The sequence below is a fragment of the Microtus ochrogaster genome, chromosome 19 (assembly GCF_000317375.1).
Source record: "Microtus ochrogaster isolate Prairie Vole_2 chromosome 19, MicOch1.0, whole genome shotgun sequence".
NCBI classification, from domain to species: domain Eukaryota; kingdom Metazoa; phylum Chordata; class Mammalia; order Rodentia; family Cricetidae; genus Microtus; species Microtus ochrogaster.
Genome location: NC_022021.1, coordinates 23,401,583 through 23,413,259, shown reverse-complemented (window position 1 = coordinate 23,413,259; position 11,677 = coordinate 23,401,583).

Here is an 11,677-nt window from a genome sequence, read left to right as displayed (position 1 = left end):
AGAGAGAGACAGAGACAGAGAGAGACAGAGAGAGGCATACACAGATGTCTCTCAGAGAGTCTGTGAAGGCAAACGAGATGGGGGTTTCACAAACCGAAAAGTGGCTCTGAGATGAGCAGAGAACTCCTGAGGAACAAGTTAAACAGAATTAGACATGGAGTTTGGGGAACTTCTGAGGGTATATTTCCCCTTAAATATGAGTAGAGGAACTTGGGGAACAGAGAACTCTAGAGGGAAGCACTGGAGGGAATCACCAACCACAGGACCTGGTAAGCTACCAACTCCTTCCTGAGCCCAACCTTCAACCCAAGCTGAGTCTCTTGAGGTCTTCCTGGCAGCGCAGGCTGCTGTCACCCAACCCCCTTTTGGATCACTTCCAGCCCTTCTAGCTTTGTTCTTCTCCTGTGTTCAGCTCTGTCCTGTGTCTTCCCCACACTTACCTAGTCTCCTAAACTCTTTGGAGCAGATTGACAGCAGTCAGTCACACACCTGGCGCAGCCATCACTCTCGTGAGCAATCCCCTCTGGGGCTTCCTGCCACGGGAATGGACTGCGAGTTTCCCCCGGGTTTCTGTACTAGGATGTGCACACGTACACAGTAGACACTCATTTCCCTCCCAGTCACTGTTTCAGTTACCCTAACCATCAACAATATTCCAAAAGTACTAAATAGAAAATTCTAAAAATAAACTCCTAGGTTTTAAACTACAGACCCACGCCCTTGAGTCTTGTGATGAAATCCCATCCTGCCCCACACAGTGCAGCCTGTTTGATGAATCATCTCCGCTGTACACGCGCTGTATATGCTACCCGCCCATTCGTCAGAATGACTGTCGGATTGCAGGGCTTGACCGTGTTCAGCTCAGCTTTCTCAATTACAGCCCACAAAGTGTAAGAGGAATGACGCCTACAATTCAGGAACTCCAAAGAAGAGCTATGAAATGTCTAAGATAAAAATCTCCACCAATAAGGAAAGAAAGAAATGTATGCTGTGGTGCTAAGATCTACCACAATGGTGATCTCCTATCCGTCAAATTGTGAAGGGAGAAAAAGAAGCCTGCACTAGTTTTTCTGTGGCTTCTCAAACTACAACAGACACATCAACACACATGATAAGGTATATATGTATATATTAAAATGGTGTCTATAGGGCTTAATACCACCAACAGTTTCAGGCATTCTATGGCGGTCACTCCCCTGCCCTCAAGGCAAGGGCCGAGCAGTGTGTGATATTTGAGACTAACCCGATTTTGAAGGACTGAGTGATAAAATTTTCACACGACAGATGTGTACCAAGTGTTGCTGGTGGGGGTGGTGAGGCACGCCTTTAATCTCAGCACTCGGGAGACAGAGGCAGGTGGCTCTGGAGGTCAGGTTGGTCGATGTAGCCAGTTCCAAGTCATGCATAGTGAGACCTTATCTCGAAATAAAATTTAAAAAAAGAAAATTATGAAATCCTCAAAAGCCTTCAGTAAGCATGAGATCAATGGGTGACCTAAAGGTTCAAATAATGGCCCAAGTGAAGGGAAGTGGAATGTCGCCCCTAGTTTACAGAAAGTGCATCTGACTCACTGCAAGTTGCTGAAATTCCGCATCAATTCATGCTGCCTGTAAAAGCCAGGCATCAGCGGTGAGCAACCATGATCTCTGGTCAATCAGGCAGAAGCACTTTGTTTTCCATTCGGTGGTGACGCCAGCCAGATCCCATTGCTTCTGACAAAGGCCCTCGTCAAATCTGTGTGTCATCGTTTGCGTATGCCACAGCTGCCCCGTGCACGCGCGGATCCACTTCCTGACCCACAGTAACTCTTTGGCTTCCTGACAGACGCGGTTTAGTGCGTCCGTGCGAAGTGCAGCGCCATCTCCTGGACGCTATGGGATAACCTGGAGTGGTTGCAAGGAACACTGGCAGAAATATGGGACCTACATCCAAACAAGTCCTCGAGGCTGCACGTGACCCCTTCCTTGCTACAGAATGTGATGTGACAGGCACATGTGCAAATGTTTATTCGTGGTGTGTGTGCGTGTGTGTGTGTAAAGGATATGACCTTTCAAAAAGTAGGAAAAGTGACCATCACCACCCTCATTATTGGATTTGTATGAAATTTTACAATTGATAGAAACTTTTACCTAAGTAATCCCATATAGTTTCTCACTAGAAAGGGCGGAGAGGGGAGGGGAAAGTACCAAGATATTGGCTTTTGCTAGTAGAATTACTCATGATTTAGCCACGTCTGAGATGACAGCTAGGCTCCTTCCTTCTTTACCAAACTCTTTGCTCACTTGCTAAAAAAGGCAGGCAGGCTGGCCAAGGTTAAGGAGGAGGAGATGGAGTAAAACCCAGGAAACTATGAGGAGTATGAGAGCAAACCTCAGTTATTCCCGAGTCTGGAAGTGGATCTCAGAAAACTCTGGCCAGCAGCAGCAGGTTTGAGTTTTGCCAGGTCCTCTAGCAGATCAGAGATGCACTTACGTCACACCACGAGGCACAATCACGTACTGAGGTTTCTGGGGTGAACTCAACATCTGTTAGAGGGGGCACAAAGGCAAGTAACTGCCTAGGCGCCCTTGGCTCTGCTGTGTGGGCCGTGTGGAAGTCTGGGGCTGTCCTGCGGATGTGGGCAAGCTCACAAGTGAGCTATGAGGTGTCTCCTGCCACTAACTGATGCTGGACGTCTGGGGGTTCCATGGAATCCTTGAAACTGTTCTGAGATGCCCTGTGCTTCCCAGAGGAGGAGCCGGGAGGGAGGAGTCTGGAGGGAGGAGTCAACGGCCTAAGAACACAGCAGGGGAGGAGTAAAGGAGCGCTCTGGCCAGCTCTGGCTCTCCTTCCTGCAGTGACCCGCTACTGGGGGCCTGCCAGCCTCTGAACTGCAGTATACTTTGCTACTTGCTTCAAGGCTAACTGTCTCGTTCCGCTCCCCACCACGTAGTAACCGTGACAGCAGTCAGCTCACACTGATCCCCGAGTGTAAATGACGGTGGTTTGAAGACAGGCTTTGCTTGCCTTTGTTTTCAACTTGAATGTCAGACTGAGAAATAGCTGGAACAAATAGTTCTGGGTTAGAGGTCAGGGGACATACTGGACTCCAGGGCAAAACAAATAAGGCCTCTCACAGTAGCTTGCTGGCGTGAGCTCACAAACCTGCCCTCAGTGAACAGACCTGGCACGCTGCCTGGCTCACCCTTAAGCAGCCCCAGCAGGCCGGGAAAGCATGGCCTGATGATCCATGTGAGGGTCTGAGCTTCTGCCTGGAAAGCGATGATGCCACAGCACAGGAACGCTCCGTGATGCAGACCCGCCGCTGCTGTGGGACGGTTTGGTTCCACGATGCAAAGATATTATTGTCACACGGTCTGTGGACCATGTCATGAAAAGTGGCAAAGGAACATTATGCTTACAATAGTTTGCCTCTGGTGGAACCTTCTGGACAGACTGGCATTGTTTGCAGATTCCAGGATGCAGTTTGAACGTGCTGGGTAATCACAGTGATGTATTTTGTCAAAATCTTTCTCCACAGCTCCAGCTCATGTCTGCCAACACTATGGTTTCCCCATGGAGCCAACAATCCCTAACAGCAGGAAAAACAAACAAGTGCCCGGTGCCAGGCGTGGCTGTAAACTGTCCACTTTAACACTAAAGCAGTGCTTCTTAACCGTGCTGCGACCTCACAGTTCCTCATGGTGCAGAGAACCCCCCACCAACACCACCACCACAACAACAAAATTGTTCCATTGCTACTTTTTTAACTGTAATTTTGCTACTATTAGGAATCATAATGTAAATATCTGATACGCAAGGTATCTGATATGTGACCCCAAGGGGTCACAACCCACAGACTGAGAACCAATACTGTAAAAGGGGCGGGAGTTTGGCCAGGGCTGGGGGGATGGGAGGTGGGGGTGTTGTCTCCAGGTGGTTGAGAGAGAGGAATGTGTGCTCTGGTACATCAAGTAAGACTTGGCCCTAGCCTCGCTGGCTGCCTCGGTGAGGCCCACCCCCAGGAGAACCAAGGCCCTGCAGAAAGCAGAAATTGGCTCTGTCTGGGTAGCACAGGTCTCCAGTCTTGAGACAAAAGCCCTTTGTCCAGGAGGCCACACCACACCACCCCCCCCCCCCCAACTAATCCTGGTGCTACAGATAAGCTGGAAAGCCCTTTCCAGGAGCAAACTTGAAAATGTCCTACATGATAAGAGAAAATCTGAATGTCCAATATTAAGAATTGCTTGTGGAAGTTTATAAATATGTAGCAAAAGAAGATGAGAACATAAAAGGAGGCTTCTTTTAGGCTCATGCAAAACCAAAAAGAAAAAACATTTGTCCATGGATCTGACAGTACAGAAGGTAAGTGTTGAAACTATCCACACCTTGGCATAAACTCTCCAGTGGGCCTCCTGCACACTAAACAAGCACCCACTGGACAACGTTCCACACCCACCCACAATGATAGTGTCTTCGTGTTGGAGGTAACCAGTATACCGAACTCTTAGCCATTCAATTTTACTATAAATCTAAAATTATTCCAGGTTTTTTAAAATTTTCTTATCTAAAGTAAGCAGTTTTTTTGAGTGTTGAGATTTTCTTATTCATTTCTTTGTTATTCTATCTTCCCACATGCTACTCTCATTTGTGTATCGCTTTAATAATCAGGAAAGTAAAAATAGTTTTAAAAGCCTATCTCTTCCTGGGACAGGAACGGACTCAAGATTCCTCTGCTCTCCTAAAGACAATGGGAACAACTTACTAGGTCAGTCTTTTTTTATCATTATTATTAAATTTATTTATTTTATATCCCACGGAAGCTTCTCCTCCCTCCTCTCCTCTTATTCCCGCCCCCACTTCCCCTCTGGTCTCACTCCATACCTCCATTTCTGTTCAGAAAAGGAAAGGCCTCCCATGGATATCACCACAACATGGCTAATCAGGTTGCAGCAGGACTAAGCACTTGCCTTGTATCAAAGCTGAGCAAGGCAAATTTCATGATGTCATTGTTTTTAACAGCTGAGTAATACCCCATCGTGTAGACGTCACACATTTTCTTTATCCATTCTTCAGTTGAGGGACAGCTACGTTGTTTCCAGGTTCTGGTTATTACAAATAAATCTGCTAGGAACATAGATGAGCAAGTGTCCTTGTGGTATGATTGCATATCCCTTTGGGTATAGCTAGGCCTTAAGGTCCCAATTTTCTGAGAAACCACCATGTGGGCAGAGTTTTCCTGTCCCGCAGCAGCTTGCAGATAAACTCACTGAGTCATATATTAATTAGAAATGCTCGGCCAATAGCTCAGGCTTATCACTAACTAACTCTTACATTTTAGTTTAACCCATATTTCCTATTTATGTCTTTCAACACGACAGGATCCACTCCTACTCTCTCTGTATCTGGCTCGCAGCTCCAGACTCCGCCCTTCTTCCTCCCATCATTCTCCTAGTCTGGCTCTCTTACCTACCCTTATTCTGTTCAGCCCGTCAGTGTCTTTATTAAACTAATCATAGTAACATGTTCACACAGTGTAAAGAGATATCCCGCAGCACCACCATATTGATGTCCAAAGTGGCTGTACAAGTTCGCACTCCCACCAACAGAAGATGTTCCACACCGTCTCCAACATAAGCTGTCATTTGTGTGGGTTTTTTAAGATTTATTTTTTTAAAGAGTTATTTTTGAAAGATTTATTTATTTATTTATTTATTTATTTATTTATTTATTTATTATGTATACAGTGTTCTGGCATGTATGTCTACACACCAGAAGAGGACACCAAATCCCATAATAGATGGTTGAAGAGCAGCCTGTGTTCATAACCTCTGAACCATCTCTCCAGCCCTAAGATTTATTTATTTATTATACATACAGTGCTCTGGCATGTATGACACCAAATCTCATTAGAGATGGTTGTGAGCAACCAGATTGTTGTTGGGAAATGATCTCAGGTCCTCTGAAAGAGCAGCCAGTGCTCTTAACCTCTGAACCATCTCTCCAGACCCCTATCATTTGTGTTTTTTATCATAACCATTCTTACAGGTTTAAGATGGAATTTCAGGTCATTTTGATTTGCATTTCCCTGATGGGTAAGGATGTTGAACATTTCTTTAAGTGTTTCTCAGCCATATGAAGTTCTTCTGTTGAGAATTCTCTTTAGATCTGAACCACATTTCTTAATTGGATTATTTGTTTTTTTGATTTCTAGTTTCTTGAGTTCTTTATATATTTTGGAAATCAGCCCTCTGTTGGATATGGATTGGTGAATATCTTTTCCCATTTTTTGGGCTGCTGTTTTGTCTTACTGACCATGTCCTTTGCCTTACAGAAGCTTCTCAGTTTCAGTAGGTCCCATTTATTAATTGTCAGTCTCAATGTCTGTGCAGCTGGTGTTATATTCAGGAAGTTGTTTTCTGTGCCAGTACATTCAAGGTTACTTCCTACTTTTTCTTCTATCAGATTCAGTGTAACTGGATTTATGTTAAGGTCTTTTATCTCTTTGAACTTGAGCTTTTTACAGAGTAATAGATATAGATTTATTTGCATTCTCCTACATTCTGACATCCAGTTATGCTAGCACCATTTGTTGAAGATGCTTTCTTTTATCCAATGTATAATTTTGGCTTCTTTGTCAAAAATCTGGCATCCATATGTGTGTGGATTAATATCTGGGTCTTCAATTTGATTCCATTGATCCATCTGTGTGTTTTTATGACAATACCATGCTGCTTTTATTACTTTAAAAATAATATTACTTTTATTACTACTCTATAATAGTGCTTGAAGTCAGGGACGGTGATGCCTCTGGAAGTTCCTTTATTGTACAGGATTGTTTTAGCTATCCTGGGTTTTATATTTTTCCCTATGAATTTGGATACTTTTCTTTCAAAGTCTATAAAGAATTGTGTTGAGATTTTAATGCGGATTGCATTAAATCTGTAGATTGTTTTTGGTAAGATGGCAATTTTTACTGTTAATCCTACCGATCCGTGAGCATGGGAGATCTTTCCATCTTCTGATATAAGCAAAACAAGTGCCGCTTCAATTCTCCTGTAGCCGACAAGCTTGTTGTTGACTCATTGCCCCAAAGAAGTCACTAGATTAAAGAATGAGTCAAGAGTAACAGTACATAAGGTTGGGCTGGCATGCTCTCTGTACATCACTAAAGGCCTCTTGTGAAGTAGCTACGAAATGGCATACATAGGTAAATAGTGGCAGGTGTTGAGACATGACTGACCCCAGGGTTTATGTGATCAAACAAGAAGCATGGAGAAGATTCTGCCCTGAAGTTTCAGTGAAGTTGGAGTGAGACTCAGCGACGAGGCTAGCAGAACTCAGTCTGATTCTCAGCAAACGCTGCACTGTACAGTAACTGAGGAGGACATTGTTGGGATGGGGTGCGGTGAGACCCTGCATTTACAGCTCCTTAGTTCCAGAGCTGTGGACACTGTTGGGGTGGGATGGGGTGGGGTGAGACCCTGGCTTTACAGCTGAGGACACTGTTGGGATAGGGTAGGACCCTGGCTTTTCAGCTCCCCAGTTTCAGAGCTGACGATGTTGTTGGGGTGGGGTGGAACCCTGTGTTTACAGCTCCCCAGTTCCAGAACTGTGGACACTGTTGGGGTGGGGTGGGATGGGACCCTGTATTTATAGCTCCCAGGTTTCAGAGATGCGAACATTGTCAGGATGGGTGGGACCCTGGTTTTATAGCTTCCCAATTCCAGAGCTGAGGATACTGTTGGGGTGGAATAATGGTAAAAATAAAACAGCGCCATTCCCAGAGTGCTGGCAGTGGGCAGCGGGCAGGAAAAGGAAAAGTCCGAAGGACCCTGTGCCCCCGTCAAAGGCACCTCACAGCATGTGCAGCTAGCGCAGGACTGACTCTGGCCGTCCAGTCACAGTTCCAGCTATGGAAAGTAGCAAAGGGCCCAACTGCAGCCACAGGAGTTGTGGTTGGGGGATGGAAGGGGAAAACTCACCACCAAAGCTGCCGGTGTGCATAGAGGTTGGCGTTCAGGCAGATGGAACACATGGTTGTAATGTGGAGAGGGGCAGAGAGCCTCCCGAGTCTCAGGCACCAATGGCACCAATGGCACCAGTGGAATGGTTTGGAAATGAAACGCTGCAGGTCCCTGAGAGGCTACAGTGGGCAAGCAGGCAGCAGGCACGAGACTGCTGCAGGCCATGAAGGCAGCCAGGTCCCAGGCAGGGAGCCGCATGGTGGGTGAGAGACTGAGATGGATAGCTATGCCATGCAAAGTGAGGTTGGATATTTATTTAGTGGGTTATGGAGGAAAAAGGGAAGAGGGGGAAGGGATGAAAGGGAGAAGGGCAGACTGGGGGGGGGACAGAGATGGGGAAGGAGAGGACCCCATGGCCCATGGCAGCAGCTACCTCTCTGGGAGAGAGACAGAAACGGCAGGACGCTCAGGCCAGAAGCAGAAGGAAGTAGGTGGGGCTTGTCTCTTAAAGGGACAGGACAGACCATTGCAGGTGGGGTGGGACCCTGGTTTTACAGCTCCCTGGTTCAGAGAAGCCTGTTGAGATTGCTGTCTGCAGTTCTCCTTCACAATGACCCTCCAACTCTTAGTCTTCACTCATTTTGTAGCCTGTATAACTGTAACCTCCTCAGGACGGTTGTACTCTTTTTTTCATTTAAGGCATGGCTGTATCATAGAGCCAGGGTAGCCCTGAACTCAGACTCCCCCTGCGTCAGCCTCTGAAGTGCCGGAATTATGGCTGTGTCTGGTTTCACATCAAGGGATCTTAATACATACCTGATGCACAGGTGGTGTTAGCAAAGATTGAAGGTGCTTATCAAGTTTTGTCAGCTTCCATCAGGAAGTGGAATCTATTTCTCTTCCTCTGAACCTGGGCTGGTGTATGACAGTCTTGACCAATTAAGTATTCTAATCATTACGTTTCTTACTATTATGGAAAAATACCTGAAAAAAAAGCAAATTAAAGAAAGAAGGGTTTACTCGGGCACACAGGTCGAGGGTGCAGTACATCATGATGGAAAGGAATGGCAACAGAAACATGAGACTGCTAGTTATACTGCATCTGTACTCAGGGAGCATCCACACGCTGTCTCCTTTGTATTCACTGTGGAATCCCGCACCGAGGCTGGTGCTGCCCACATTTGGGGTGAATCATCCCATCTCAATTTACCCAGTCTACAAAATGTATTCTAGACATGCCAAGAGATTTCTCTAATAAGTGATCCTAGATTCTGTTAACAGAATTAACCACCAAAGTATGGTAGAAATGATAGCCTCTTAGCTCTAAGCTTGGTCTTAAAAACAGCTTGTCTCACACGGTTTTCCACCTCCTCTGACTCCCTGATCATCCACACCAACTTCACCTCTGATTTAGACTGGGTGTCTAAGAGATTGTTTGTGTTCATTGATATCCAGAGGCCTAGGTATCTTCCAGTTGCCTAGAGACGGGAAGCTGCCTGGCATTCCCAGGATGAACCGAAAGCACCCATGCTAGATGGTCATCATTCAGTTGGTGGAAATGAACTTCCCCGTAGATGCCTGAATAAGTGCAGCCGCCGATCCCCCACCAGAGGACTGTGTGACCACCATTGTCTCTATGGACTTCTCAACGGATCAGGGTTCAAAAGCTTTGTGGGACATGAATAGTTTAGTATGGGCTATATAGACTAGGGATCTTCAGTCACACTGATAACCTAGATGTAGGAGCTGCCATGGACACCTCTGAGGTATGCTCAACCAAGTCTGTGCCAGTGAACCCCAACGTTGGGGATGGTCCTGGGAGGTGTCAGCTCTTTGCCGTCATTGGTCACTTGGGCACCTCTGCCATGTGTTCTCACCATGTCTGTCACATCAAGAAGGAAGGCAGATGTGTGATCTACAATAACCAGAATGTGTGTGCTTCCAAAAAGCCACCCAAGGACCTGGGCTACATCTACTGCTGCCAGAGAGTGGCCAGCTAAGAGCCTATCCTCACCCTTTACCGCTTCAGGCAGGGGACAGGCCATCTGATGTGAGAGACAGGGACTAAGGGATGGACCTCACTCTGCTCGGCACCCTTTTTCTTTTTGTCTCCAGCAGCAGGAAAGAGTTGGAAACCATACAATGGCCTCACAAAAAGAAAGAGTACTCAATAGACTTTGGGCACAGGGCAGGGATGGGACAGGAAGATAACCACTGCCCATCCCCAACAGGACTTTGCTGATTTCTTCTCCTGCCCCTTGAGTCCACACCACTCTGCTTCTCTGTAATGGCCCTGCCCTACAGTGAGGAGGAATTTTCTTTGTGTGCCTGAGTGTAGCTTCAGGCAGCCTTCCTGGGAGGAACTATTGTGCCTCCCCCGCCCTCCTCCACTCATGTTTGCTCCCATGTAGTTGGGCAAGGAGGGATATGAAGAAACTAAGGATCCCCCCTTCTCCCCTTTTACCCCCTCTGCCTCTTCCAGGTCCTCTGAGGAAATGCCACAATATGTAATGTGAATCAAAGGACAGTGACAAAAAAAAAAAAAAAAAACTAGAAAAAGAACTTGGTCTCTTAAGACCCTCAACAATTGCAGCTAACCTGGTAGGGAGCCTTGCAGGAAGCCTGCAGCTCAGTGCAGAAAGAAACAAGAGCAGCTAACCTGCTACAGAGCCTTGCAGGAGGCTTGCAGCCTTCTCCTCTGGGAATCAGTGAGGCAGGTGAAGTCGTTTTGACCCTCCAGACCTCCAAAAGTGTAGGAGCAATGTGATGCTTTTGTGTCTGCTTGCAGTTAGGAACCCAGTCAGGCAGTCATGGCTTGCTTGGGTTTCACATACTATAAGTACAGGTTCTACACAATGCTTTCGTGGGGATCTTCACAGGAGAAGTGAGAGGCAGGATAGTGGAGCTACCACCTCCTATCACCCACTTTAGCCAAAATCAGTCCCACTTTAATGTTTTTAGTACTATGACCTTCTGTCCTGTTTCTAGATGATCACTTACACATGTAAAACACTAATCCATACTATGAATTACGGGGTTAAAAAATGAGATGTTCACATAAATGTCATGACAGACCCTTCACACATATGCACGAACTCCAGGGGTTCCCTGGGTTCCTCTAATACACCAGTTCTCAACCTATGAGTTGCGACCCCTCCCACCAAGGGTTGAATGACACTTTCACAGAGGCTGCCATAGGAAAACAATTATTTACCTTGTGATTTACAACAGTAGCAAAATCACAGTCATGAACTAACAACAAAAATAGTTTTATATAAGTTTGGGGATCACCACAACATGAGGAACTATGTTAAAGGGTCATGGTGGAGTAAGGAAAGTTGCAAATACTGCTCTAGCAGAAGAGTAAAACAAGACAGGCTGGGCAGTGGCAACAGAGGAAATAGAATAATGGAACAGAGAAGGTATGAAGATGCAGTCCCTGCCCAGTTCTCTCAACGACAAGGTTGTTGAAAAATTGAGGTGGGCAGTTAAGAACCTCGGGCAGACCAGCAGCAGGCAGCCTGATCAGGGGATGCTCTGAAGACAGCTTAGCTCAGGCTTGTGACTCAACTGAGGGCAAGTCTGTCGGGTGCGGTCAGGACAGAAACAGTGAAACAGCTGCTGGTCGGGCCACCCTGAGTTAGATGCTCCCACCTGAGATCAGGGGTGTGAGGGTGTGTGTAGCCCTCAGTGAGGTGTGTGTGTGTGTGTGTGTGTGTGTGTGTGTGTGT